Source organism: Dendrobates tinctorius, unplaced genomic scaffold (genome assembly GCF_039654945.1).
Source record: "Dendrobates tinctorius isolate UK_male_01 unplaced genomic scaffold, ASM3965494v1 ptg000162l, whole genome shotgun sequence".
NCBI lineage: Eukaryota > Metazoa > Chordata > Amphibia > Anura > Dendrobatidae > Dendrobates > Dendrobates tinctorius.
In genome coordinates, this window is record NW_027361829.1 from 57,373,508 (window position 1) to 57,398,335 (window position 24,828).

Genomic DNA, 24,828 nt, shown 5'->3' on the forward strand with positions numbered 1-24,828 from the left:
TGCCTGCCCAAAATCTAGGGGGTGTTTGCTGAATACCCGCTCATACTCTTGTGTCACTCTGTAAACCCCATTTTTCTGGTAGGAGGGCGTAGAGTCAGTTCCCACCTGCAGTGGCTGGCACCACTCCTCCATCTGCTTCACAGAGCCATTGTCCTCCACCTGATCGGTTGAGACCAAGGGCTCTGCTGCCTGCAAAGAGTTGTTATTGACAGTGAGCAGCTTAGCAACTGTGGCGTACCGAGGTACCGTGGCCTCCTCTTCCCCACAATTCAAAAGGCGTACAGGCACTCTCCCCTTTCATACAACCACCCCTCTGGCTGTCAGGACAGTGGGCCTGCTATCGGAGTATACTGGTTCTACCAATGCCTGATAAACTCTCCCTCTAAGACCTATAGCTGCCCAACACCAAACCAACATTTCACATCTGGGGGGTATTGCAATGGGGAAGGGATCACTCACTCTGACACTGCCAATTTCTCCGCCAGGGAGTTCTACCTGTTGTCTTTGCATCAGGGCTCTGATCTCCTTCTGCAGGACTCGTTGTTCACTGGAACCAGCAGTCTCAGCCACCTGTTGCAACAAGACAATAACCTCGGACAGACAGTTTTCAATTACGTTTGTACCAAGAGTCATCATGGGATTACATTCACGTCGATCAATATCAACAACTATCAGACTTTGAGACTTTAGCTCTACCCTCCCCACTTTAACAGTAATTTCTTTACATCCTATCTGCGGCAAAGACTGACCATTACTGGCAACTACTGTCAGTTCATCAGTTGGGCCACGGGTAAGTTCAGAATCAGCCCAATACCTCTTGTAAAGAATGTGCGGCATAGTGGTCACCTGGGAGCCAGTGTCCAGCAAAGCGTTCATGGGGATGCCATCAATCACCACAGGAAGGATCGGTCTCCCTCCCACATACTTGGCTCACCAGTTCCTTGGGCCTTGTGGTCCTACTCCTGGGGGTTGGCCCTCTGCCCCAGGGGTTGCTCGTTTAAAGGAGAAAATCTTGCAAGATGACCGGCCTTGTAGCAGCGACGACAGATGGGATGTCCGTCCTGGTCATAGCGATCGTTGTTCCTCCCTCAAAGTGGCGGGGCTCTCTTCCTCCGGAGCCACGGGACATCCTCTGGACTGAAAGCAAGCTTGATTTTTTCCTTGGAGGACACCTGCAGGGACTGCATGGTTTTGGTAAGTGCAGCCATCCCTTTGGTCAACTCCTGGACCTGAAGACGCAGCTCCTCAGTTGGATCTTTATCCAGAGTCTGTGCATCAGCCTCTACAGGGATGGAAGGGAAAGATGTTGCTTCCTGGTGGTATGTGATCGCTGGGTGCCTAGGGGGCGCTGGACGGCTGTCAGTTGATTCCTGTAGTACCCGAATAGCCCTGTCCTTAAAATCAGCAAAGTCATCAGGGTTTTGCAGGGTTATGATACGCAACTGTCCTCTGTGGGTACTGGATAGGTGTCCCTCAATGAACTGAACCTTTAACAGCTTACCCTCCTCCTTCACACTGTCAGGATCAACTTGCTTAACTGCGCGCAGCGCCTCCTGCAGGTTGAGAGCATGGTCCCTTATAGTGTCCTGCGCCTTCTGTTTACAGCCAAAGAACCTCATCTTGATTTCAGCTGCAGTGCGGGTGTCAAAGGTGCTTCTCAGCCTGGCCAGGATCTTTGCAACAGTCTCTTTATCAGTGTCCTGCCAGGCTTTCACGTCTCTCTGCGCTGCACCCGTTAGCTGTCCAATCAGGATATTCACTTTCTGGCTCTCAGACAGAGGGTAGACTTTAAACAAACTGCACAGTCTCTCTTTAAATTCACTCAGGGTATGTGACTCACCCGAGTACTGCGGTAGCAAGGACGCTCCCGGTATGTAGGGCATAGACAGCGGCATTATGGGGACCGCTGCGGCGGGCGCTCCTCCTTGTGGCGCTGCGGGGTTGGCGGCGGCGTCCGCCGCTGCATTATCATGTGGCACGGACATTCTCTTCTCCCCTAGTTAACGTTAGTCAGGGCCGGGGGTTGTGTGAGCTCACCGGCGGCCGTATTGCAGGCCCGATGCTCCGGACTGTAGGCCACAGCTCCTCCTCTTCTCGTGCGCTGCCGTCTCTTCCCACGCGGCACTACCCTTCTTCGCGCTCTGTGGCATGCTCCGCCCACGAAGGCCCGCCCCTTCTTCTTCCAGCGCGCACCAAGCAGCGCGGTAATGGCGGCAATTGGCGCCAATTTCACACACAGTCTTATACACAAACACAGTCTATGGCACACAGGACCCGGGGGGTACCGGGCTCCGTAATCCTGTTTGTGATGCCAAATTGGGTCGCCCTCCCAGGGCTGTGGGGTACTTGGTACTGGGCCGGTATCAGTGGGATGTGTCACAGCAGCGGTGACCCGGACCGTGGCCCTGGGCGCCCAAGTAATAGGAAGATGTGAATGGTGGAATGTAGTTAAATGAATAGTTTGTGACGCCACCTGTGGTGTTCGGCAAGGGAGGTGTTAAGCCGATGCTGCATGCAGATCTGCTGGTTCTGATGGTATGGTGCAGCAAAGATGTAAAAGCTCCCCACAGGTGAAGCTATAGTCCCAGGGCAGTGTAGATGTGGTTGGCACGGGGATGTAGCGGTGCTGGAAAGGTAGGAAGCAGACAAGCGAGGTGCAATTTCTGTACCTTTACTTGATAACTGCAGTCCAGGGTCCTGATTACAGATGGTATTGGAGCAGGCTAGCCTGGAAGCAATTTAGGGATTCTCTCTCAGCAGATGGGTTGTGCAGTCTCCTTACTAGCGCTATTCGAATGAAGTACTCCCAGTACTGAGTTACACTAGAGTTCCTCCTGACAGATGTTCTCAAGAACCTCACTTGCATGGCAGACAGCTGTAGCCTCTCTCGGGGACTCCTCTCTCCTGAGTCCCGGCTCACTATCCAAGCTGCTGTTGTGCCCTCAAATCTTAGATGGGAGTAGGGCATTTATAGCCTCCTACTCCTCTGGTGTTTGTTGCAGGACCGTTAGTATCCGTACAACCATGGAGACCAGGCTCCAGTTCATGCGCTCTCTCCAGAGATGAGCTCTTCCTCTCAGCTCTATCTCAGCACTCCTTCCACACGTCTGCACACTTCAACCTCTGCAGACTAACTAACTAGCCACCCCTTCCTCTTGGCCTTTAGAGAGCACTCCTCCCCTTAATCCCGGTTCAGAGTTCCCCCTGCTGGCCTGGAGTGGAACTGTGTTGCATGCATAGATTGACTGCGAGAGAGACCCATCTTTGCCTCCAAGCCTGGCATTACCCTCCCCTGGAGGAAGGCAAAGCCACTGTGGCGACCATAACCCTGGGGGCACCACATTCCCCCCTAGTGCAAGTCAGCACTCCTGGGCTGAACAAAAACATGAAACATATAACCAGTTAAACAATAATAATTGTACAAGATTTAAAAATGAAAAAGTTACAAAAACCGCTTCAAAAATGGTCCTATGATAAGTCCAAGCATCAATGTCCATGGTCCATTCCTGGACAAATGGTGAACTATATACAGGAAAGTTTTTGACCACACAAGTCCTGTGGTACAATGTCCATAAAACAAAACTGGCACATCTAAAGGAAACTCTTACAGGTTACCTGTAGGCACAAAACTTGAAAAACAGTTACATATATACACATACAATTTCAACATTTAAATTTATCTATATACGATAGCTGATGGGTGGTATCTAGTGTTGAGCATTCCGATACCGCAAGTATCGGGTATCGGCCGATATTAGCGGTATCGGAATTCCGATACTGACTTCCGATACTTTTGTCATATCGGATTCCGGAATCGGAATCGGAAGTTCCCATCATGCTATGAGCCTGCTTGCTTTGATTAAGCCAATGGGAATCCTCCAAAGTGTGGGCACATCCTGTTAGGCATGTAGGCATGTTAACTATTGGCATGGCTGTGATTGGCTGCCGAAATGATGTCATGATGCACTATAAAAGCCACCGCAGCCGCCATTTCTGGTCACTCTGCTGTGAATTCAGTTAGGGACAGGCTGCTGTAGAAGACTGTGAGGGACAGTTAGAAATAGCGATTCCACCAAACATCTAGTGCTTTACCCAGGCTACATAAACCACCACTGTAGCCTTCTTTGCCCTAGCAGCAGTGTTCACAGCTGTCTGCAAGGGCTGTGTGAGTGCAGCTCACGCGGTGGAGTGGGTCCTGCAGCCACGTCAGGCTGTAGGCCACCCAGTGTGATCACTGCTGCCTCATACATCTTATATTTTTTGAGCTGCATTTTTTACATAATTTCAATCTAGTGTGCTTCCATCCGTATCCATATACGCTGGTTGCAAACACTAGTAGTAGACAGCGGAGCCTTTCTGCAGCCTTTCAGTGCTAGTGTCCACTTTGCTGCACTGTTCACGGCTGTCTGAGAGGTCTCTGACTGTGTGTGAGTGCAGCTCACGCTGAGTAGTGTGTCCTGCAGCTACGTCTGGCTGTAGGACGCTCAGCGTGCGTCAGTGCCTCACACATATTTTTATTTGAGTGCAGCTCATTTTTTCTTCTATTAGTGTGCATCCATCCGTCTCCATCTACGGTGGTTGCAAACACTATATAGGAGTACACAGCGGAGCCTTTCTGCAGCCTGTCAGTGCCAGTGCCCACTTAGCTGCACTGTTGACGGCTGTCTGAGAGGTCTCTGACTGTGTGTGAGTGCAGCTCACGCTGAGTAGAGTGTCCTGCAGCTACGTCAGGCTGTAGGACGCTCAACGTGCGTCACTGCCTCACACATATTTGTCTTTGAGTGCAGCTCATTTTTTCTTCTCCTATTAGTGTGCATCCATCCGTATCCATCAACATTGGTTGGTTGCAAACACTATATAGGAGTAGATAGAGGAGCCTTTTTTTCTGGCTTGTGCCCTGCCGGCGCAGCCAGATTAGTATTACCCAATTTTTTTGGAGCCTCATCTTTTGCATTGTAGGTTACCTGCCTGCATTGTAATAGCTCCAAAAAGTTGGTGATACTATCAGTTTCAATTCTTTGTTCACATACTTTGAGTTTGTTTCCAACAAAGAAACCACAAAAAAAGTTCACCAAACACTACATTTGGAACTTGTAGGCCACATCAGCTCCTATTAAAGTGTAGTCCACACACACACACTTCATAAAATTAGTGTTTCTTGTACCTGTAACCAGCTGTTCAGGAATAAGCACACTAAGGCCCCCCTTTGTACTTTTCTGCCTATCTTTCTCAGTCTAGCAAGATGAAGAAGGCAGGGAGTAAGGCACGTGGCCGTGGCCGTGGAGTTTCAGCAGGGAGAGGACGTGGGGATTCTGCAGGGAGAGGACGTGGGGATTCTGCAGGGAGAGGATGTGGGGATTCTGTGCCTGCTGTTGGCACCAGTGAGTCAGCATCCCCCAGTTTTAGCAGGCAACAGTCCTTTATGCGCAGCTTTGTAGGACCTCAACGTACCCCACTGCTGCGGGAGGAACAAATTGAAGCCGTTGTCGGATGGATGACAGCTAACGCATCGACTTCAATTACTTCCGCATCCTCTCAGGATCAGAGCACCGAAGAGCAACCATCTGTCTCTTCACCACCTGCCAAAGTGCCCAGGCAGTCAGAGAGACACGGACAGGAGCCATCACAGTCTCTACTTCTGTTCTCGGAATCTGTTGGCTTGGAAAGAGGGGGCCAGCCAAGCAGCATTCCTGAATGTGAAGAAGAGGGAGTATGCAGTGATGCGCAACTTCTTTGTCCCTCTGAATCTGAAGAGGCGAGTGGGCCAGTGCCTATGGTCAGCACACCTCAGTACGCATCAGATGATGAGGAGACTCAGTTGCCACTTTCTGGTGCGTACGGTGCTGGCGAGACAACCCCGGAGAAGCAGCTGTTTGAAGAGGGGAGGGAAGATGATGAGGTCCTTGACCCATCATGGCGTGAGGAACAGGAAGGTGGTGGGAGCAGCTCGGAGGAAGAGATTCCCCTACCGGTCAAAACAGGAGGCAGAGGGAGGGGGAAGACTTGGTTGCCTGTACCCTCCACTTCGGCACCCGTTAGGAGCATTCCTCATTCCAAAGGCAAACCGGGCGCTCCCAAGACTTGCAGTGCGTGGTCCTTTTTTGACACAGTTGCAGATGACATTTGCTTTGTCAAATGCAAGCTGTGTCATCAGATAGTCAAAAGAGGGAGAAATGTCAGCAACCTCAATACCACAAATATGTGGAAACATGTGCGCACCAAGCACGAGTTGGAGATGCAGAGACACCCTGAAGACGTAGGCCAACGTACAGCACCACCTACCACCTCTTCAGTTCGTGTTGGGGCCTCTTCCTCCAGCTCACACACTGCTGGTTCGGCTTCCTCACAGGATCGCCAAGGAAGAACCTCTGCCACTGTTGTCCGGAGACCCTGTCAGATTCCACCCATAGCAGCACGTTCCCATCCATCACAGCCATCGGTAGCACAGGCATGGGATAAAAGGCGCCCTTAATCGGCAAACCATCCCCGAGCACAGTCTCTGAATGCTGGCATTGCCAAACTTCTGGCAGTTGAAATGCTGTCATTCAGGCTGGTGGACACTGACACCTTCCGGGACTTAATGGCATTGGCAGTCCCCCAATACAACGTGCCCAGCCGCTTTTATTTCAGCAGGCGAGCCGTCCCTGCCCTGCAGAAACATGTTGAGGGCAAAATAAAACATGCGCTACTAAACCCCGTTAGTAGCAAGGTCCACCTGACCACCGATGCGTGGACCAGTAACCATGAACAGGGACGATACCTTTCCCTCACTGCCCACTGGGTCAATGTTGTGGAGTCGGGTACAGATCTGGAGAGTGGCGCTGTACGTGTTCTTCCAACGCCACGGATTGCAGGACTCCAGTCTGTACACATAGACTCCTCCTCCTACTCAAGTTCCTCAGAAACAGCAGAGCAGGAGCCTGTTATGACCGATATGAGCACAGCCGTGGCCAAACGTCAACAGGCTGTACTCAAATTAATTTCTTTGGGGAATCGAAGCCACACAGCGCAGGAGCTCTGGAATGCTATCAAGCTGGAGAGCGATGTGTGGTTTGGGCCAGCGAATCTCCAGCCCGGCTTGTTAGTGTGTGACAATGGCCGAAATCTGGTGGCAGCTCTTGGCCTAGGCAACCTCACACACATCCCATGTCTGGCACATGTGCTTAACTTGGTCGTGCAGAGCTTTCTGAGGGACTATCCGGATCTTGATGCACTGTTGCACAAGGTCCGCATAGAGTGCGCTCACTTGCGACGTTCCAGCACGGCAAGATCGCGCCTCTCTGCTCTGCAGCGACGATTTGGCCTTCCGGAACATCGCATCATATGTGACCTACCCACCCGGTGGAATTCAACGTTACATATGTTGGAGCGGTTGTGTGAGCAGCAGGCAGCAGTCATGGAGTACCAGCTGCATCAGGCGCAAACAAGTCGCACTGTGCGCCGTTCACACTTCAGCACCATTGAGTGGGCCTCTATGAAGGACATCTGCCTCGTTTTGCGTGCCTTCGATGAATCCACGCGGATGGCGAGTGCAGATGATGCACTAGTCAGCATGACTGTCCCCCTTATCTGCCTGCTTCAACAAACACTGCAAGCACTAAGGGATGAGGTTTCGGAAGAGGTGGAGGATGAGGAGTCCCAAATGCCATCTGCTTCTGGACAGTCTGCGCTACGTGTTTCCTCACAAAGGCCTAGGCAGGGGAGACTTTGTGAGGAGGATGAGGAGGAGTCGATGGAGGAGGAAGACATCTCTCCAGAGGAGGGAGGTACACAAACCTCTACTCAGTATGTACAGCGAGGGTGGGGTGATGCAGAGCAGGCCGAGGTCACGCCTCAAACAGGGGACAGCGGTTCTTTGGCAGTTGGGAGTCTGCAGCACATGGTTGATTTCATGCTGCAGTGCCTGAGAAACGACCGCCGCATCGCCCACATTCTCGTCTCGGCTGATTATTGGGTGTACACCCTCCTAGATCCTCGCTACCGGGACAGCGTACAAAGGCTCATACCAACATTGAACCGGGAGCGTAAACTGCGGGAGTACGAAGAGTCACTGGTGCAGTCCATCATGTTTTCCATTCCACCCGACAGCATTGTTGCTAGTGCTTTACAAAGCAGCTCTGTGCGTCGAGGCAGTGGAGGAAACTCTGCACAAAGAGGGAGCAGAGGCAGCGCCGCAGCACAAGGCAAGACCACTATGGCCCAAATGTGGCAAAGTTTTGTGTGTCCACCACAATTGTCTACACCATCAGCGACGCCTCGAGTCAGCAGGAGGCAACGCTTCCGTCAGATGGTGTCAGACTACATGTCTTGCCCTGTCGCTGTACTCCCAGATGGCTCTGCCCCCTTCAAGTTTTGGGTCTCTAAGCTGGATACATGGCCAGAGCTTAGCCAGTATGCATTGGAGGTGCTGGCTTGCCCTGCTGCCAGTGTATTATTGGAACGTGTCTTTAGTGCCGCAGGTGGTGTACTAACAGACCGTCGCACGCGACTATCTTCCGATAATGTTGACCGGCTGACTTTTCTGAAAATGAACAAGGCCTGGATCTCCAAAGACTTTGCCATTCCTCTTACAGACTAAATTAGTGGTTGGCAACTGTATCCAGGTCTGCTGGTGTGTTCATTTTTCTACCACCTGAACTATAATCCCTGTGCTTCAACACAGCCAGTTGTCGCTCAGATGTGTCGTCTGCACAGAGAAACACACTAGCTCCTGTGTTAGTGGGGTTCAGTAACGCCAGCTGATCCCCTGCTGTGTGGACGGCAAAGTCACCAGCTCCATCAACATTCAAACCACTACTGATTTTTAACCGTGCCCAACTTAGGTCTCTGGCTCCACTGTCTCTACTATTTCCCCTGACCTCCAACCCCGCCATCTACATCTCTGAAGTGGCGTCAGCACAATCTACACTTGTTCCTGTGTTCCTGTGGCTCAGTCCCATCAGTTTATCCCCTGATGTGTGTCCGGCAAGGTCTCCTGCTCTGTCCACATTCCCATAACCAGTAGTGGGAATGAGGACAGAGCTGGCGAACTTGCCGGACAAACATCAGGGGATCAACTGACGGGACTGAGCACCAGTAACACAGGAACAAGTGTAGATTGTGCTGACGCCACTTCAGAGATGTAGCTGACGGGGTTGGAGGCCAGGATAAATAGTAGAGACAGTGGAGCCAGAGGCCTAAGTGGAGCATGGTTAGAATCAGTAGTAGTCAACAACCTCCATAAAAACCGCTGCCCATTGGCCTCTGCATGCGGCATGCGTAATGCTGGGCTCCAACAGCGTCAGTTGGTGTTCAGAAGTGTCGTCTCCACAGAGCCAAACACATTCGTTCAAGTGTTAGTGGGGTTCAGCACTGCCAGCTGTTCCCCTGCTGTGGAGATGGCAAGTCTCCTGCTGCCTTCACCTGCCAAAAGCAACAGGCCCCAGCCTGCTCCTCGCCTAATCCTGGGCTCCAACAGCGTCAGTTGGTGTTCAGAAGTGTCGTCTCCACAGAGCCAAACACATTCGTTCCAGTGTTAGTGGGGTTCAGCACTGCCAGCTGTTCCCCTGCTGTGGAGATGGCAAGTCTCCTGCTGCCTTCACCTGCCAAAGTCCAGTAGGCCCCAGCCTGCTCCACGCCTAATCCTGGGCTCCAACAGCGTCAGTTGGTGTTCAGAAGTGTCGTCTCCACAGAGCCAAACACATTCGTTCGAGTGTTAGTGGGGTTCAGCACTGCCAGCTGTTCCCCTGCTGTGGAGATGGCAAGTCTCCTGCTGCCTTCACCTGCCAAAAGCAACAGGCCCCAGCCTGCTCCTCGCCTAATCCTGGGCTCCAACAGCGTCAGTTGGTGTTCAGAAGTGTCGTCTCCACAGAGCCAAACACATTCGTTCCAGTGTTAGTGGGGTTCAGCACTGCCAGCTGTTCCCCTGCTGTGGAGATGGCAAGTCTCCTGCTGCCTTCACCTGCCAAAATCCAGTAGGCCCCAGCCTGCTCCACGCCTAATCCTGGGCTCCAACAGAGTCAGTTGGTGTTCAGAAGTGTCGTCTCCACAGAGCCAAACACATTCGTTCCAGTGTTAGTGGGGTTCAGCACTGCCAGCTGTTCCCCTGCTGTGGAGATGGCAAGTCTCCTGCTGCCTTCACCTGCCAAAAGCAACAGGCCCCAGCCTGCTCCTCGCCTAATCCTGGGCTCCAACAGAGTCAGTTGGTGTTCAGAAGTGTCGTCTCCACAGAGCCAAACACATTCGTTCAAGTGTTAGTGGGGTTCAGCACTGCCAGCTGTTCCCCTGCTGTGGAGATGGCAAGTCTCCTGCTGCCTTCACCTGCCAAAAGCAACAGGCCCCAGCCTGCTCCTCGCCTAATCCTGGGCTCCAACAGCGTCAGTTGGTGTTCAGAAGTGTCGTCTCCACAGAGCCAAACACATTCGTTCCAGTGTTAGTGGGGTTCAGCACTGCCAGCTGTTCCCCTGCTGTCGAGATGGCAAGTCTCCTGCTGCCTTCACCTGCCAAAATCCAGTAGGCCCCAGCCTGCTCCACGCCTAATCCTGGGCTCCAACAGCGTCAGTTGGTGTTCAGAAGTGTCGTCTCCACAGAGCCAAACACATTCGTTCAAGTGTTAGTGGGGTTCAGCACTGCCAGCTGTTCCCCTGCTGTGGAGATGGCAAGTCTCCTGCTGCCTTCACCTGCCAAAAGCAACAGGCCCCAGCCTGCTCCTCGCCTAATCCTGGGCTCCAACAGCGTCAGTTGGTGTTCAGAAGTGTCGTCTCCACAGAGCCAAACACATTCGTTCCAGTGTTAGTGGGGTTCAGCACTGCCAGCTGTTCCCCTGCTGTGGAGATGGCAAGTCTCCTGCTGCCTTCACCTGCCAAAATCCAGTAGGCCCCAGCCTGCTCCACGCCTAATCCTGGGCTCCAACAGCGTCAGTTGGTGTTCAGAAGTGTCGTCTCCACAGAGCCAAACACATTCGTTCCAGTGTTAGTGGGGTTCAGCACTGCCAGCTGTTCCCCTGCTGTGGAGATGGCAAGTCTCCTGCTGCCTTCACCTGCCAAAAGCAACAGGCCCCAGCCTGCTCCTCGCCTAATCCTGGGCTCCAACAGCGTCAGTTGGTGTTCAGAAGTGTCGTCTCCACAGAGCCAAACACATTCGTTCCAGTGTTAGTGGGGTTCAGCACTGCCAGCTGTTCCCCTGCTGTGGAGATGGCAAGTCTCCTGCTGCCTTCACCTGCCAAAATCCAGTAGGCCCCAGCCTGCTCCACGCCTAATCCTGGGCTCCAACAGAGTCAGTTGGTGTTCAGAAGTGTCGTCTCCACAGAGCCAAACACATTCGTTCCAGTGTTAGTGGGGTTCAGCACTGCCAGCTGTTCCCCTGCTGTGGAGATGGCAAGTCTCCTGCTGCCTTCACCTGCCAAAAGCAACAGGCCCCAGCCTGCTCCTCGCCTAATCCTGGGCTCCAACAGCGTCAGTTTTTGTTCAGAAGTGTCGTCTCCACAGAGCCAAACACATTCGTTCAAGTGTTAGTGGGGTTCAGCACTGCCAGCTGTTCCCCTGCTGTGGAGATGGCAAGTCTCCTGCTGCCTTCACCTGCCAAAAGCAACAGGCCCCAGCCTGCTCCTCGCCTAATCCTGGGCTCCAACAGCGTCAGTTGGTGTTCAGAAGTGTCGTCTCCACAGAGCCAAACACATTCGTTCCAGTGTTAGTGGGGTTCAGCACTGCCAGCTGTTCCCCTGCTGTCGAGATGGCAAGTCTCCTGCTGCCTTCACCTGCCAAAATCCAGTAGGCCCCAGCCTGCTCCACGCCTAATCCTGGGCTCCAACAGCGTCAGTTGGTGTTCAGAAGTGTCGTCTCCACAGAGCCAAACACATTCGTTCAAGTGTTAGTGGGGTTCAGCACTGCCAGCTGTTCCCCTGCTGTGGAGATGGCAAGTCTCCTGCTGCCTTCACCTGCCAAAAGCAACAGGCCCCAGCCTGCTCCTCGCCTAATCCTGGGCTCCAACAGCGTCAGTTGGTGTTCAGAAGTGTCGTCTCCACAGAGCCAAACACATTCGTTCCAGTGTTAGTGGGGTTCAGCACTGCCAGCTGTTCCCCTGCTGTGGAGATGGCAAGTCTCCTGCTGCCTTCACCTGCCAAAATCCAGTAGGCCCCAGCCTGCTCCACGCCTAATCCTGGGCTCCAACAGCGTCAGTTGGTGTTCAGAAGTGTCGTCTCCACAGAGCCAAACACATTCGTTCCAGTGTTAGTGGGGTTCAGCACTGCCAGCTGTTCCCCTGCTGTCGAGATGGCAAGTCTCCTGCTGCCTTCACCTGCCAAAATCCAGTAGGCCCCAGCCTGCTCCACGCCTAATCCTGGGCTCCAACAGCGTCAGTTGGTGTTCAGAAGTGTCGTCTCCACAGAGCCAAACACATTCGTTCAAGTGTTAGTGGGGTTCAGCACTGCCAGCTGTTCCCCTGCTGTGGAGATGGCAAGTCTCCTGCTGCCTTCACCTGCCAAAAGCAACAGGCCCCAGCCTGCTCCTCGCCTAATCCTGGGCTCCAACAGCGTCAGTTGGTGTTCAGAAGTGTCGTCTCCACAGAGCCAAACACATTCGTTCCAGTGTTAGTGGGGTTCAGCACTGCCAGCTGTTCCCCTGCTGTGGAGATGGCAAGTCTCCTGCTGCCTTCACCTGCCAAAATCCAGTAGGCCCCAGCCTGCTCCACGCCTAATCCTGGGCTCCAACAGCGTCAGTTGGTGTTCAGAAGTGTCGTCTCCACAGAGCCAAACACATTCGTTCCAGTGTTAGTGGGGTTCAGCACTGCCAGCTGTTCCCCTGCTGTGGAGATGGCAAGTCTCCTGCTGCCTTCACCTGCCAAAAGCAACAGGCCCCAGCCTGCTCCTCGCCTAATCCTGGGCTCCAACAGCGTCAGTTGGTGTTCAGAAGTGTCGTCTCCACAGAGCCAAACACATTCGTTCCAGTGTTAGTGGGGTTCAGCACTGCCAGCTGTTCCCCTGCTGTGGAGATGGCAAGTCTCCTGCTGCCTTCACCTGCCAAAATCCAGTAGGCCCCAGCCTGCTCCACGCCTAATCCTGGGCTCCAACAGAGTCAGTTGGTGTTCAGAAGTGTCGTCTCCACAGAGCCAAACACATTCGTTCCAGTGTTAGTGGGGTTCAGCACTGCCAGCTGTTCCCCTGCTGTGGAGATGGCAAGTCTCCTGCTGCCTTCACCTGCCAAAAGCAACAGGCCCCAGCCTGCTCCTCGCCTAATCCTGGGCTCCAACAGCGTCAGTTTTTGTTCAGAAGTGTCGTCTCCACAGAGCCAAACACATTCGTTCAAGTGTTAGTGGGGTTCAGCACTGCCAGCTGTTCCCCTGCTGTGGAGATGGCAAGTCTCCTGCTGCCTTCACCTGCCAAAAGCAACAGGCCCCAGCCTGCTCCTCGCCTAATCCTGGGCTCCAACAGCGTCAGTTGGTGTTCAGAAGTGTCGTCTCCACAGAGCCAAACACATTCGTTCCAGTGTTAGTGGGGTTCAGCACTGCCAGCTGTTCCCCTGCTGTCGAGATGGCAAGTCTCCTGCTGCCTTCACCTGCCAAAATCCAGTAGGCCCCAGCCTGCTCCACGCCTAATCCTGGGCTCCAACAGCGTCAGTTGGTGTTCAGAAGTGTCGTCTCCACAGAGCCAAACACATTCGTTCAAGTGTTAGTGGGGTTCAGCACTGCCAGCTGTTCCCCTGCTGTGGAGATGGCAAGTCTCCTGCTGCCTTCACCTGCCAAAAGCAACAGGCCCCAGCCTGCTCCTCGCCTAATCCTGGGCTCCAACAGCGTCAGTTGGTGTTCAGAAGTGTCGTCTCCACAGAGCCAAACACATTCGTTCCAGTGTTAGTGGGGTTCAGCACTGCCAGCTGTTCCCCTGCTGTGGAGATGGCAAGTCTCCTGCTGCCTTCACCTGCCAAAATCCAGTAGGCCCCAGCCTGCTCCACGCCTAATCCTGGGCTCCAACAGCGTCAGTTGGTGTTCAGAAGTGTCGTCTCCACAGAGCCAAACACATTCGTTCCAGTGTTAGTGGGGTTCAGCACTGCCAGCTGTTCCCCTGCTGTGGAGATGGCAAGTCTCCTGCTGCCTTCACCTGCCAAAAGCAACAGGCCCCAGCCTGCTCCTCGCCTAATCCTGGGCTCCAACAGCGTCAGTTGGTGTTCAGAAGTGTCGTCTCCACAGAGCCAAACACATTCGTTCCAGTGTTAGTGGGGTTCAGCACTGCCAGCTGTTCCCCTGCTGTGGAGATGGCAAGTCTCCTGCTGCCTTCACCTGCCAAAATCCAGTAGGCCCCAGCCTGCTCCACGCCTAATCCTGGGCTCCAACAGAGTCAGTTGGTGTTCAGAAGTGTCGTCTCCACAGAGCCAAACACATTCGTTCCAGTGTTAGTGGGGTTCAGCACTGCCAGCTGTTCCCCTGCTGTGGAGATGGCAAGTCTCCTGCTGCCTTCACCTGCCAAAAGCAACAGGCCCCAGCCTGCTCCTCGCCTAATCCTGGGCTCCAACAGCGTCAGTTTTTGTTCAGAAGTGTCGTCTCCACAGAGCCAAACACATTCGTTCAAGTGTTAGTGGGGTTCAGCACTGCCAGCTGTTCCCCTGCTGTGGAGATGGCAAGTCTCCTGCTGCCTTCACCTGCCAAAAGCAACAGGCCCCAGCCTGCTCCTCGCCTAATCCTGGGCTCCAACAGCGTCAGTTGGTGTTCAGAAGTGTCGTCTCCACAGAGCCAAACACATTCGTTCCAGTGTTAGTGGGGTTCAGCACTGCCAGCTGTTCCCCTGCTGTGGAGATGGCAAGTCTCCTGCTGCCTTCACCTGCCAAAATCCAGTAGGCCCCAGCCTGCTCCACGCCTAATCCTGGGCTCCAACAGCGTCAGTTGGTGTTCAGAAGTGTCGTCTCCACAGAGCCAAACACATTCGTTCGAGTGTTAGTGGGGTTCAGCACTGCCAGCTGTTCCCCTGCTGTGGAGATGGCAAGTCTCCTGCTGCCTTCACCTGCCAAAAGCAACAGGCCCCAGCCTGCTCCTCGCCTAATCCTGGGCTCCAACAGCGTCAGTTGGTGTTCAGAAGTGTCGTCTCCACAGAGCCAAACACATTCGTTCCAGTGTTAGTGGGGTTCAGCACTGCCAGCTGTTCCCCTGCTGTGGAGATGGCAAGTCTCCTGCTGCCTTCACCTGCCAAAATCCAGTAGGCCCCAGCCTGCTCCACGCCTAATCCTGGGCTCCAACAGAGTCAGTTGGTGTTCAGAAGTGTCGTCTCCACAGAGCCAAACACATTCGTTCCAGTGTTAGTGGGGTTCAGCACTGCCAGCTGTTCCCCTGCTGTGGAGATGGCAAGTCTCCTGCTGCCTTCACCTGCCAAAAGCAACAGGCCCCAGCCTGCTCCTCGCCTAATCCTGGGCTCCAACAGCGTCAGTTTTTGTTCAGAAGTGTCGTCTCCACAGAGCCAAACACATTCGTTCAAGTGTTAGTGGGGTTCAGCACTGCCAGCTGTTCCCCTGCTGTGGAGATGGCAAGTCTCCTGCTGCCTTCACCTGCCAAAAGCAACAGGCCCCAGCCTGCTCCTCGCCTAATCCTGGGCTCCAACAGCGTCAGTTGGTGTTCAGAAGTGTCGTCTCCACAGAGCCAAACACATTCGTTCCAGTGTTAGTGGGGTTCAGCACTGCCAGCTGTTCCCCTGCTGTCGAGATGGCAAGTCTCCTGCTGCCTTCACCTGCCAAAATCCAGTAGGCCCCAGCCTGCTCCACGCCTAATCCTGGGCTCCAACAGCGTCAGTTGGTGTTCAGAAGTGTCGTCTCCACAGAGCCAAACACATTCGTTCAAGTGTTAGTGGGGTTCAGCACTGCCAGCTGTTCCCCTGCTGTGGAGATGGCAGTCTCTCCTGCTGTCTCCGCATTCCAAATACAGTAGGCCTCTGCCTACACCCTCCTATTTCCTGGGCTTCAACACAGCCAGTTGTAGCTTGGAAGTGCCGTCCACACGGAAAGAGACACTTGCTCCCGTGTCTCAGTGGGGTTCAGTAACGTCAGCTGATCCCCTGCTGTGTGGATGGCAGTCTCTCCTGCTGTCACCACATTCCAAATACAGTAGGCCTCTGCCTACACCCTCCTATTTCCTGGGCTTCAACACAGCCAGTTGTAGCTCGGAAGTGCCGTCCACACGGAAAGAGACACTTGCTCCCGTGTCTCAGTGGGGATCAGTAACGTCAGCTGATCCCCTGCTGTGTGGATGGCAGTCTCTCCTGCTGTCACCTCATTCCAAATACAGTAGGCCTCTGCCTACACCCTCCTATTTCCTGGGCTTCAACACAGCCAGTTGTAGCTCGGAAGTGCCGTCCACACGGAAAGAGACACTTGCTCCCGTGTCTCAGTGGGGTTCAGTAACGTCAGCTGATCCCCTGCTGTGTGGATGGCAAAGTCTCCTGCTGCCTACACAGTCGTACCACTACTGATTTTTAACCGTGCTACAATTAGGCCTGTGGCTCCACTGTCTCTCGTATTTCCCCTGTCCTCCAACCCCGCCAGTTACAGCTCCAAAGTGGCATCTGCACAATCCACACTTGTTCCTGTGTTACAGGTGTTCAGTCCGGTCAGTTAATCCCCTGATGTGTGTCCGGCAATGTCGCCTGCTCTGTCCACATTCCCATAACATCAGGGGATTAACTGACCAGACTGAACACCTGTAACACAGGAACAAGTGTGGATTGTGCAGACGCCACTTCGGAGCTGTAACTGGCGGGGTTGGAGGACAGGGGAAATACGAAAATCAGTGAAGCCACAGGCCTAAGTGGAGCTTGGTTAAAATTAGTAGAAGTCTACAACCGATCTTAAAATTTCTTCAATGCAGCCTCAGCCTGCTCCGTGCTTGTCCCTGGGCTTCAACACAGCCAGTTGTTGCTCGGAAGTGCCGTCTTCACAGAGTAAAACACTAGCTCCTGTGTTTGTGGGGTTCAGTAACGTCAGCTGTTCCCCTGCTGTTTTGATGGCAATCTGTCCTGCTGCCTCCCAATTGACAGCACATCAGGCCTCAGCCTGCTAAGTGCTTGTCCTGGGCTCCAACATCGCCAGTTGCTGCTCATAACTGACTTTGGCACGGGTAGTCCCTCCTGCCCAGCTTGGTTCCAGCCCTGCCTGCTGTTTCCGGGAAGTGTCAATGTCAGTTTGCCACCCCAAGTTGCCATGTCGTGTTGCGGTTGGGTTAGCCGAGGCTAGGGTGCCAGCAGTTTAGGTGCTTCCTATGTGGACTGCGGGTTCTGGTAAGAAAGGCTTGTTCCGTAGTGCCAGTAGGACAAGCACCCCCTGTAGGACTGTGTGATTCGGTAACTGCGGCCAGCTTGCGGCATGCCAACTTTGCTTTTCAGGGGTAACTTCTGCTACCCCTCCGGGTTCCAGCACCATCAGCTGGTTCTCGTCAGAGCCTTTGGCCTAGGTGCCTCCATCTCGGTATCCGAGTTCCGGCAACGTCTGCTGGTCCTTGGTAGTGCTTTGTAGCACAGGTACCTCCTGCTTAGTAACCGGGTTCCAGCACCGTCAGCTGGTCCTCGGTTGTGCCATTGGCTCTTATTCCTTCTGCTGCCCCTCCGGGTGCCAGCACTGTCAGCTGGTCCTCGCTATTTCCATTTGCTCTTGCAGCTTCTGCTACCCCTCCGGGTTCCAGCACCGTCAGCTGGTTCTCGTCAGAGCCTTTGGCCTAGGTGCCTCCATCTCGGTATCCGAGTTCCGGCAACGTCTGCTGGTCCTTGGTAGTGCTTTGTAGCACAGGTACCTCCTGCTTAGTAACCGGGTTCCAGCACCGTCAGCTGGTCCTCGGTAGTGCCATTGGCTCTTGTTCCTTCTGCTGCCCCTCCGGGTGCCAGTACCGTCAGCTGGTTCAAGAGGACAAATAACAGGAAGACAACCACCAAGATGCAGAACAACAAGAGAGAGAAGACAAAGAAGCATAAAAAAACAAAGCAGAAGAACATTAAGCATAAGACTAATACTCTGAGCAAATGATATTATCTTATTTATAAGCAGAAGAAGACTAAGCAGTGTATGGGGGTGAGTCCGTTCCTCCTCGTGGTGCCCCTGGAAAAGGCCTGCTGCTGCAGGCCAAACTGAACGCGGACAAATCCTGTTGTAAATCTTTTGTGACAGGCAGAACGGAAGGTGTAAACTTCTAACTTTTCTAGATAACAACTACAGGAATGCCTGACACAAACAAGAATATGATGAAGAAGAATAGGAAGAAGATGAAGAAGTTGAATATGTAGAATAATAATTGTTGAATAAGAAGAATATGAAGAATGTAAGAAAAGGAAGAAGAAGAAGAATGTAAAAAAAAGGAAGTAGAAGAATTTAAAAAAAGGAAGAAGGAGAAGAATGTAAAAAAAGGAATAAGAAGAAGAATGTAAAAAAAGGAAGTAGAAGAATGTAAAAAAAGGAAGAAGAAGAAGAAGAATGTAAAAAAAGGAATAATAAGAAGAAGAAGAAGGTAAAAAAAGGAAGAAGAATAAGAAAGAAGAAGAAAGAAGAAAGAAGAAGAAGACATACATGTCTGGCAAAATATAAATGAGGCTAACATAGTCAATATCTTTGTAACTCCTAACGTCTTTAAAAAAAAAGTTTAATTCCTGCTATTCCATTTGATTTGGCTAAACCTCTATGGCTTTAATGTCTCCTCCACCTCCCACAATACATTCTACATTATTCTTAGTTGTTTTTCTTCATGTAGAATTAACCTACAAGGAAAGAAAGGGTTTTTTTAATTCCGATATTTTGGCCCCATTGACTTGCATTGGTTCCCGGTATCGGAATCGGCGATACCGATACTTTTTTTTAAGATCGGCCGATCCATTCCGATCCGATATTTTCAAGTATCGGCTGGTATCGCTCAACTCTAGTGGTATCCCTTGTGTAATGCGGGTAGACCTGCGTAATACTGGTGTAGTGGGTAGTGGGTAGTGGTGTAGTGTACTGGATACACTACTGGGGGTTCTGCATGGCACAGGGATCCTAGATTGTCTGTGAACTCTTAGACTCACCAGGGGCATAACAGGTTCACCACTGGCAGGGCGAGGGTTCTCTGGCTCCACTGCTGGTGTGGCATCTGCTGCCTGATTTTCCTGATCCTCAGAATTTCCTTGAGTCACGTCTTCCTGTGCTACCAATTGGGGAAATGTCAACACCGGCACCACTATAGCATCATTTACTTTAGTCCAATTCGCAGGGAATTCCCCAAGTATTCTGCTGACCTTCTCTTCTTCCTCTATGGGTTGGATGTTATCTGGTTCTTCCACTCTTTCCTTCAGCAGGTCAGGGCATAGTTTCAGGTGATCTCTTGATATTGCTGCTGAGGTTTCTCCTCCATCTTTGCTAATAAGGCATACCTTGGTATTATCAAAAAAAAGAGAGAAGAGCCAGCACTGCCAGTGGTCAGAACGCATAACATGAGGTGCATATGCACATATCTTACTGCATTCAAAATGAGACATTTAGCAAAATATTGATCAATATATTGAGCCACCCCGCCACGCCAAGGCAATCTCATATGGGGGGTCCTACTCTACATTTTTATTATTCACTGTGCCATTGCGGCCTCCTAAATGTTTTAAAAGCAAGACCATATCAAATGCAATCCATACCTGAAGCATATCTGCATCACTCCCGTGCAGCCAGATGGAGCAGGTGCAGATGAAGGCCAACCAGGTCTGAACACAGACATCTCAGTTTTGACCTCCACACACTGCCTGACCAGCAAACACAGATGAAGGGCAATGCAGGCTCAGACATGGATGCAAAAATAAATAAAGCCTGGGGCAGGGCGGGGCTGCCGTGAGTGTGCACAGCAGCCTAGATCAATCACAACAAACACAGAAAAGATGGCGAACATGACCCAGCGTGCACGGCAACAGTGGTGGTCAGCCACAAAACCAATTTGCAATAAAAAGAGAGAAGAGCCAGCACTGCCAGTGGTCAGAAAGCATAACATGAGGTGCATATGCACATATCTTACTGCATTCAAAATGAGACATTTAGCAAAATATTGATCAATATATTGAGCCACCCCGCCAACCTGAGATGTCTGTGTTCAGACCTGGTTGGCCTTCATCTGCACCTGCTCCATCTGGCTGCACGGGAGTGATGCAGATATGCTTCAGGTATGGATTGCATTTGATATGGTCTTGCTTTTAAAACATTTAGGAGGCCGCAATGGCACAGTGAATAAATAAAAATGTAGAGTAGGACCCCCCATATGAGATTGCCTTGGCGTGGCGGGGTGGCTCAATATATTGATCAATATTTTGTTAAATGTTTCATTTTGAATGCAGTAAGATATGTGCATATGCACCTCATGTTATGCGTTCTGACCACTGGCAGTGCTGGCTCTTCTCTCTTTTTATTGCAACTTGGTATTATCAAAGTTTGAGGGCAGAATGGTATAAGGTTCAGCTTCCCATTGATCATCCAATTTTTGCAATCTTCTCTTCCTTTTTAAGACTTGTTCTCCCGGCGTCAAAGGAATGGCAGGTGCATTCTGATTGTAAAGCTTTTCCTGCTTTTGTCTTGCCTGGGCTAGACTCTTTTCCACGCATTCTTGAACTCTTCTGTACTGTTGTTGTCTTTCTGTATCCCAGTCAGCATCTGGTGACGTTACTTCGGGCGTAAGGACTCCCATGTCCAAATCCATAGGTAGTTTACCAGGTCTTGCTCTCATTAAGTAGGCTGGGGTACAGTTGGTGGAATTTACTGGAATATGGTTGTAGAGGTCCACCAGATCTGGCAACTTCTCTGGCCACAGATTCCTCTCTTCCAAGGGCAAAGTCTTCAGTAGGTCAATCACTATCTGGTTCATCTTCTCACACATGCCATTGGTCTGTGGGTGGTACTGGGTTGTCCGGATCTTCTTACAACCATACAAGTTACAGAATTCCTGGAACACTTCTGCCTCGAAAGCTGGACCTTGATCTGTAAGCACTCTTTCAGGATATCCATGTGGTCTACAGAAGTGCTGTTGGAATGCTCTGGCTGCTGTCCTGGCTGTCTGATCTTTGACAGGCACAACTACCAGGAATCTTGAGTAGTGGTCCACAATGGTAAGAGCATAGATGTAGCCTGACCGGCTTGGAACCAGCTTCACATGGTCCAGGGCTACTAACTCAAGGGGCTGTTTGGTGATGATTGGCTGTAGAGGAGCTCTCTGGCTGTTTCGATCCTTTCTGCGCAGGTTACATTGTCCACACTCCCGGCACCACTTCTCAATGGCTTTCCTCATACCAGTCCAGTAGAACCTCTTCTGGAGCAATGCTTCCAACTTCTTCCATCCGAAGTGTCCAGCTCCATTGTGGTATGCTTCCAGGACCATTGATGCCTCTCTCTTTGGGACTATCACCTGCCAAACCAGCTCATGAGTACGGGCATTGATACTCCTCCGACACAGTTTTCCTTCATAAATGAACAGCCGACCTCTTTCCTTCCACAACTGCTGGGTTTCTTCAGGAGCATCCGACTCTGGGCGTGAGTCAGCTTGTGACAGTAGCTCCTTCACCAGGTGGACTGCAGGGTCACTATCTTGCGTTTCTGCCCAGTCATGATGGGACAATGGATTCAGGGAGACCTCCTTCAAGCCAGACCGTCTGTTTCTCACACCTTGAGCACGCTGGGCCGCAAGTGGCCGGTGGAAGGGAGGTAACTCTTTTTCCTCGAGCCTCAGGGTCTTCTCCTGCATCTGGTAGGTTAGGCATTCTGGAAAGCGTATCAGCATTGGCATTCTTGTGCCCTGCCCGGTACTTGATGGTAAACTCATAGTTAGATAGCCGAGCCATCCATCGCTGCTCCAGTGCACCTAGTTTTGCAGTGTCCAAGTGCGTCAACGGGTTGTTGTCCTTGAAGATAGTGAACTTGGCGGAGGCTAGGTAATGTTTGAACCTTTCGGTGACAGCCCAGACTATGGCAAGGAACTCCAGCTTGAAAGAACTGTAGTTGTCAGGGTTCCTTTCAGTAGGGCGCAGCTTCCTGCTGGCGTAGGAGATCACTCTTTCTTTCCCATTCTGTACCTGCGACAGTACTGCGCCTAGTCCCACGTTGCTGGCATCAGTGTACAGCACAAAGGGTTTGTCATAATCTGGGTAGGCCAGAACTTCATCTCCTGTGAGAGCCATCTTCAATCTGGTGAAGGACCTTTCCAACTCTTCAGTCCATTCAAAGGTGGAATTTTTCTGTTTGGTCTTCTTGGACTGCTCCACCAGAAGATTTTGCATAGTGGTGGCTATTTCAGTAAAGCCTTTGATGAATCTTCGGTAGTAGCCTACCAGTCCATGGAATTGGTGTACTTAATGAAGGTTGCTGGGCTTCGGCCAGTCCCGGATGACTGTGACCTTATCAGGATCAGGTGCCACACCTTCTGCACTGACCACATGACCGAGGTACTGCACCTTGGGCTTCAGGAGGTGGCACTTAGAGGGCTTCACCTTCAGGCCAAAATTGGACAAAGCTTCAAACACTTCAGCCAGGTGTTCCAGATGATCTTCATAGGTTTTGGAGAAAACAATGACATCATCCAGATACAACAGGACCGTGTCAAAGTTCATGTGTCCCAGGCAGCACTCCATCAGCCGTTGAAATGTTCCTGGGGCTGTGCAGTGCCCGAATGGCATATAATTGAACTCACTCACAGAGACCCATTGGAGTGGTAAATGCTGTTTTCTCCTTGTCTGCCTCTGCCATGGGAACCTGCCAATACCCACTAGAGAGATCAAGGTGGAAAAGTAGTTAGCAGTTTTAAGTGCAGCTAATGATTCCTCAATTCTAGGTAGTGGGTAGGCGTCCTTATGTGTAATGCTGTTAATTTTCCTGTAATCAACACACATTCTCATGGTACCATCGTTTTTCTTTACAAAAACTATGGGAGATGCCCAGGGGCTACAACTGTGTCTGATAACTAGAGTTGAGCGATACCAGCCGATACTTGAAAATATCGGATCGGAATGGATCGGCCGATCTTAAAAAAAAGTATCGGTATCGCCGATTCCGATACCGGGAACCAATGCAAGTCAATGGGGCCAAAATATCGGAATTAAAAAAAACCCTTTCTTTCCTTGTAGGTTAATTCTACATGAAGAAAAACAACTAAGAATAATGTAGAATGTATTGTGGGAGGTGGAGGAGACATTAAAGCCATAGAGGTTTAGCCCAATCAAATGGAATAGCAGGAATTAAACTTTTTTTTTAAAGATGTTAGGAGTTACAAAGATATTGACTATGTTAGCCTCATTTATATTTTGCCAGACATGTATGTCTTCTTCTTCTTTCTTCTTTCTTCTTCTTTCTTATTCTTCTTCCTTTTTTTACCTTCTTCTTCTTCTTCTTATTCCTTTTTTTACATTCTTCTTCTTCCTTTTTTTACATTCTTCTACTTCCTTTTTTTACATTCTTCTTCTTCTTCCTTTTTTTACATTCTTCTTCTTATTCCTTTTTTTACATTCTTCTTCTTCTTCCTTTTTTAAATTCTTCTACTTCCTTTTTTTACATTCTTCTTCTTCTTCTTCTTCTTCTTCTTCCTTTTCTTACATTCTTCATATTCTTCTTATTCAACAATTATTATTCTACATATTCAGCTTCTTCATCTTCTTCCTATTCTTCTTCATCATATTCTTGTTTGTGTCAGGCATTCCTGTAGTTGTTATCTAGAAAAGTTAGAAGTTTACACCTTCCGTTCTGCCTGTCACAAAAGATTTACAACAGGATTTGTCCGCGTTCAGTTTGGCCTGCAGCAGCAGGCCTTTTCCAGGGGCACCACGAGGAGGAACGGACTCACCCCCATACACTGCTTAGTCTTCTTCTGCTTATAAATAAGATAATATCATTTGCTCAGAGTATTAGTCTTATGCTTAATGTTCTTCTGCTTTGTTTTTTTTATGCTTCTTTGTCTTCTCTCTCTTGTTGTTCTGCATCTTGGTGGTTGTCTTCCTGTTCTTTGTCCTCTTGAACCAGCTGACGGTACTGGCACCCGGAGGGGCAGCAGAAGGAACAAGAGCCAATGGCACTACCGAGGACCAGCTGACGGTGCTGGAACCCGGTTACTAAGCAGGAGGTACCTGTGCTACAAAGCACTACCAAGGACCAGCAGACGTTGCCGGAACTCGGATACCGAGATGGAGGCACCTAGGCCAAAGGCTCTGACGAGAACCAGCTGACGGTGCTGGAACCCGGAGGGGTAGCATAAGCTGCAAGAGCAAATGGAAATAGCGAGGACCAGCTGACAGTGCTGGCACCCGGAGGGGCAGCAGAAGGAATAAGAGCCAATGGCACAACCGAGGACCAGCTGACGGTGCTGGAACCCGGTTACTAAGCAGGAGGTACCTGTGCTACAAAGCACTACCAAGGACCAGCAGACGTTGCCGGAACTCGGATACCGAGATGGAGGCACCTAGGCCAAAGGCTCTGACGAGAACCAGCTGACGGTGCTGGAACCCGGAGGGGTAGCATAAGCTGCAAGAGCAAATGGAAATAGCGAGGACCAGCTGACAGTGCTGGCACCCGGAGGGGCAGCAGAAGGAATAAGAGCCAATGGCACAACCGAGGACCAGCTGACGGTGCTGGAACCCGGTTACTAAGCAGGAGGTACCTGTGCTACAAAGCACTACCAAGGACCAGCAGACGTTGCCGGAACTCGGATACCGAGATGGAGGCACCTAGGCCAAAGGCTCTGACGAGAACCAGCTGACGGTGCTGGAACCCGGAGGGGTAGCATAAGCTGCAAGAGCAAATGGAAATAGCGAGGACCAGCTGACAGTGCTGGCACCCGGAGGGGCAGCAGAAGGAATAAGAGCCAATGGCACAACCGAGGACCAGCTGACGGTGCTGGAACCCGGTTACTAAG